This window comes from Dermacentor silvarum, chromosome 9, assembly GCF_013339745.2.
Source record: "Dermacentor silvarum isolate Dsil-2018 chromosome 9, BIME_Dsil_1.4, whole genome shotgun sequence".
NCBI classification, from domain to species: Eukaryota; Metazoa; Arthropoda; class Arachnida; order Ixodida; family Ixodidae; genus Dermacentor; species Dermacentor silvarum.
The window spans coordinates 129,690,398-129,696,397 of NC_051162.1; positions in this window are offsets into that span (position 1 = coordinate 129,690,398).

Here is a 6,000-nt window from a genome sequence, read left to right on the forward strand (position 1 = left end):
CGCAAGCAGATATAATGTTCACTCTGATGAATGGATGGATGGATGGAAAACTTTAATGAACGTCCTGAGGTACGCGACTCAGTGCGCACTCTGATGAAAAAAAAATAAAAACAAAGCAAGAACAAGGCACCTAGGGCGGCCGGTTGCGCTACTATAGCATATAGACAACACAACTAGCACCTTCTGTTGTCATATCCTGCTTTTGCTCAAGCGAGGACTAAACGTGTTTCGTCGTGACGATGACCTCGTATGTCATCGTCTGCCGTGAGCTACCGCAGTACAGCGATCAAGAAGGCCGCACAAAGATGGCGCCGTGAGCCAGCTAATAAAGCCAACAGATCCTTTTTAGAAGTACTAAGTTAGCGAGTACTTGTGTAGAACAAAACAAGTTGTCGAGCGACATATTTCTTCCGTGTTTGAATGCAATTCTATTATCTTCTTTTATCATGAGTGGTTGCCTACTATCGACAAAATATGAACATAACTTGGCGTCATTGCGAACCGACAATATGAACAGACAATTATTCTATCAATCTATCAATGTTGTCACAGAGGTAGCGGAAGTGTGTTTCATTTCCTTGCTCGCAAACGCTGTGTTATCGGTCAAATGTACGTTTTTCGGCATTAATCTATCAATTTACCTTCATCTCATGCTTTCTTCCAGTTTACCAATAATTATCAAACTTCATTTGGCATTCTTTAGTTTGAGTGCTCACGAGCTTAAAGGTAATTTTGCATCACTATTGGGAGCCCTGAAATTTGCCCCATCAAGAACAAGAAATGTCGCAGATTATTTTTTGGGCACTTGTCACCACACGCAGATGTCCTCTACTGCATTATAGTAATGATTATTGAGAAACATTGGCATTTTCATTCGTCAAAAGTCAGCTTGTGCAAAGGTTTTTGATGTTCGCCCGAAAAGAACAGCACACGATCAGTATACCTTAGATGCCAGCATTGCAAGTACGTCATATTTTAGAAACCTTGTTGGCAGTAAAACAAACAATAACAGAAAAGGTGGGTATTTTGCCGAAGAAGCGCCTACACTTGAAATTTAGCCGGAGGTGCGTGTCTGTACGAATCCAGAGAAGGGCGGGAAACTTCCATGATAAAGAGCGGCAACAGCAGAAATTACTATACTAAGAAATAGGGTGCTTATAAAGGCGAATGGAGATGCACAAGTAATGGAGATATAACGTTTTGAAAGAACGTAGTGAACGGCAATTATATGCACTCCGTCGAAGTGACAAAGCCGGCGATGGCTGCGAAGAGTACCATCAGAGATCGTTGATGATACAAAGAAAAAAGAATGTTTTTCATGCCTGCATCTTTTCCAGATACGTAATAGATGGCCATTTTATACGATCACCTTTGTATCTCATGTATCGTAAATACACGGCACTACCACACTGCACTGTGGTGTCAGTATTCAAAGGAAAGTCTATTCTAGCAGCTTCAGCTTTACCTACTGCATTCTCCGGGTGGCGGCGACCAAAAGGCATAAACTAAGACAAAGTATGGGTCATGTGTGTCCGGTAGCAAAAGCAGCATCAAATGCACAATGAATGGAGGAATACGACGAATGTGCTCATGCACTGCAGAGAAATTTCATATGTTCTTAAGCTTCAAAAGTGACGTAGACACTAGGTCGGCGTGCAATCATGCTCTAAATGAGCTACAATGCGAAAGCACATGGCCAAACGGTTGCTTTTTCTAGCTCATACTGAACGCGATATAATATTCATACGGAACAGCCGCCACATGCAGTGTGGCTGTACTGAGGAGAAGGAAGACGACGTGTTCCCGCTTGATACAGCGTCGCCATCTTTATGCTGATGACATTGCATTTTTCTCATCATCACGGGATATTAATACGTTATACCAAATTTTGCAATCTTATTTGTCTGAACTCGAGTCCTGGCTGGACGGACTGTCTTTTTCGCTTAACGTAAAGAAATGCGCTCTACTGGTGTTTCCATTGTCAAATCCTGTCTTTATTTCTCTTCATTATCGAAATCAGCCGATACCGCAAGTTCCAACTTTGAAGTACTTAGGTATAACTTATGATGGTAAGCTAAACTGGCAGCAGCAAATAGAAGCAAATGCTAATAAATGAGAACGCGCGATGGCATTGTTGCGCCGGTTCAGTAATAAAAACACAGGGGTGCGTAGAACTACGTTGCTGATAATTTATAAGCTTTACGTCCGCCTGATTCTAGAATTTGGTTGTGTTCTTTTTTCAGGATGTGCAGCATACAAGTTAAGACCTTTAATTCTACTGGAAAGACAAGCGCTGCGTCTCTGCCTCGGGCTGCCAAGTTTTGTGGCTAATAATGTGCTTTATCTGGAGTCTGGAATTATTCCGCTTGATTCCAGATTTAAGCAACTTACTGTCCTGACATTCCTAAATCTTTATGATACAACCCTCTCCCATTTGCAACCCGTTTTAATGAATTCTCTAGAATCATTTTTCAGAACAGGATGGCGGCGTTACCGACAGCCACAAGTTATTTTTGTTCAATCGCTGTTATGAAAACTTCAAGTTAGTCTACCGCGCCTGATTTCTCCAAAATCTAATTCGTTCAATATAAAACTGACTTTTGATGATATTTTTCCAAAACACGCGAAACTTCTTCCTGCGCGCATACTTGAAGGTCTCCTTCAAGACTATCTTAGTCAATTTCCGTCTCATTTCCCCCCCCCCCCCCCCCCCCCCCTCGGGATCTTGGTGTTTTCACCGGAGTCAGCAGTCATGATGTTGACGACTGGCTCCGCTTATACGAACGTGTCAGCACCAGTCACAGGTGGAATCCACTGTTATGCTTGTCAACGTTATTTTCTACCTCGACGGAGCGCCACTGGTATGGTTCCAGACTCACGACCAGGCGATCTCGAGCTGGGATCTCTTCAACGGGAAGCTCCGCGACCTTTTTGGCAATCCGTTCGGTCACCAAGTCAGTGCCAAGAAAGCACTTGCCACACGTGTACAGACGTCGACCGAGTCCTGCGTGTCGTACATTCTCGACGTCTTGGCCCTTTGTGCCAAGGCTGACCCGAACATGTCTGTGGACGATAAGGTTATTCAAAGGCATTGCTGACGACGCCTTCAATTTACTGGTGTTTACGAACGTCACCAGCGTCGATACGATCATCAAGGAGTGCTGCCGTCTCGAGCATGCTAAAAGCCGCCGGGTATACCAGCACATCACGCAACTTCCCAACACAGCTGTTACGTCATCTTGTGACGACCTTTTCCACCAGCCTTCACGATGTGACAACTTAACCCTCATCATTCGTCGTGAGGTCGAAGCAGCACAACCGGTGGCCCCTTCACTCCCATCACCTGATCATTCTCCGGCGACGATCTCCTTGATCCAGGCCGTCGTCCGTCAAGAGTTGTCCAACGTCGGCCTGTACTCCATTCATTCCGTACGCTCGGAAACTCTTTCTCCACGCACGTTCCCACCCCGCTCTTCTTACTCCTCTTACGGACAGCGCAACCCCTCCGAATGGTGAACCGTGGACGACAAGCCAATCTGTTTTAACTTCCGACGCATTGGTCATGTCGCTCGCCGCAGCCGCTGGACTTCTCCGACGCGCTATTCTCATGATTACCATCCTCGTCCCTCTAGCGCGTCCTTTTCCTTCCCTCTTTCTATGCCCGCCCCATCATCTGACCCTGCGACACCTTTGACACGACCCCGCTACTCCCGCTCGCCTTCTCCCTCCCGCCTTCAATCTCGTCCGCCCCCGTCACACCCTGCTCCTTCTCCAACCTACTCGCCGCACCCCCGACCGGAAAACTAGACACTTCTGGAGGTGAGGCTGAAATTACGACATTGGCACAAAATCCTCGCTTCACCTTACCAACGAACAAGAACCTTTTGGACGTTCTCGTCGACAATGTTGCTGTGTGCGCGTTGATTGACACCGGGGCGCATGTGTCCATTATGAGTGCTGCTCTTCGTCATCGGCTCAAGAAAGTTCTGACGCCTGCCGCGAACCGAGTTGTACGAGTCGCCGACGGAGGGACTCTCGCTATTGTTGGCACGTGCTCTGCCCGACTCACCATTGCTGAGAGACACACCGTCGTTCTCTTTACCGTCATCGAGCACTGCTCTCACGAACTCATTCTCGGTCTGAATTTCCTCGCCAGTCATTCTGCCCCGGCTCACTTCGCCTTGACTTGCCTCTTCTTGCCGACCCTGAGGACCCGCCTACAAGTCGTTTGAGCTGCATGGATTTTATTCGCCTACCGCCTCACTCTGTGACACACGTAGCATCAGCTACACGTATAACAATATATTTAAATGTTATCTCGTAAAATTTGTGATACGTTATTTGTTTTATATCAGAGCTGCTATTGTTAACTGCCGTAGAGTGGTGTTCGATTCCTGCTTACGCCGTGGAAAATTACCTCCCCGTTAAGACCTAACAAGTACGACTGGAATTACGGTCACTAAGACGTTTGCCCGTGACCTAGAGAATTATATTCATGCTCCTCGTATATATTGGCAGCTGTTTTTCTTTTTGCCTTTAACTTTAGTGAGCATAAACTTACTTTTCGTGCAATCTGAAGCAGGTATATATGGCACCAACAAGAAACATCTAGTTCCATGGCTCCTGCTTTGAGATACAATTTGAGCTTACTGACGTCTGCGACAGAATAAAGGGTTCGTTCATTCATCCACAATAATGTTGAAATTCTATGCGAGCACCAAAACTTGAAAGAAGCAATTTCTCTTTCTGCTTTTTCCGCATTTCCCGTACAATGATACACTGAAAACACAGGTGTTTAGAAGTTATATTCTGGTTCCCAGGTGGTCATTTCCGTATTTTATTGTTTTGAAAGTCTGCTCTGTGTTCGGCTTTGTACATTGCACGTACCTATATATATTAAACAAAACAAGAACATGCAGATCTAACGCACATGTTGGCATCTGTGTGAATCAAAGCTTCAGCGAAGCAGTTAATTAACTCCTTCACAACTAACAGCGATGCACATGACTTTGTCTAATGTCATTCTTTGTAACGTGTAAAATTACACAATTTTTACATGTAAGTAAACGAGATATTGGCTCCTTTATTTGCACCGGTTAGTCCTCTTCATAAGCCAAGCAAAACTAAACTTGACCACAAAGGCCACAACGTTAGTCTTAGGTAATTTTCATGTGTTTTGTGTCCCCTCGTGTGTCACAATGGCACATACTTTGTCTGGACGATTAGCCAATAACGTGCGCACACCCAATAGTGCATACCGCATGGGTAAATCAATGGCCGGTGTGTTTAAGAGAAACCTGTGAGACGACGCTGTATGTTCAGGCGTTATCTTGGATTTCGTTTTCGTTAGGCAAAACAAAGGCGTCTTGAGGTGCACTATTACAGCAATATTGTCCGTCAGCATGCAAGGGGTGTTTAAGCCCGTTCGCTGACACTTTCATTATTTGCACCATATAAGCTTTATATATACGCTGTCCCCAACTATCATGCACCAAGATTCAAAAGTATGCAGATTCCACGTAGCTGGACAGAACCAAGGTAATGTTGTTCGCCATCGCTTGAAGGTAACTTAGATTTATTTTTGCGTTCCGCCTAATTACACAATTGGTCTTACTTCATGAACTTCTCAAATATTATAATTAGAGGAAACATGTCACTGAGAAAGTTGTAGAGCAACATGAAAAACTCCCGATACAGCTTTCTGTTGCTCAATACGTGCTACATAAAAATTGAAGGACGCTTAAGCTTCGCCTTTAAGAGTAGAACGCAATAGCGTTATCGGGACCCGTTCGCATCGCATAGTTCGCATACGGCGAGTAGGCTTTATTCACTGCAACACTTAACGTAGGAAAGCCAGCTTACAAAAACCAAGCTTACACCAATCCCCTTAAAGTCGGCTTCACTGTTAAACTAAAATGCATTGCTGGAAAGACGTTTTTCCAGGGGCAATATAAGTGGTCTTGTATTAAAATGTGAAGGCCCTAGCACCTTTTATTGCGA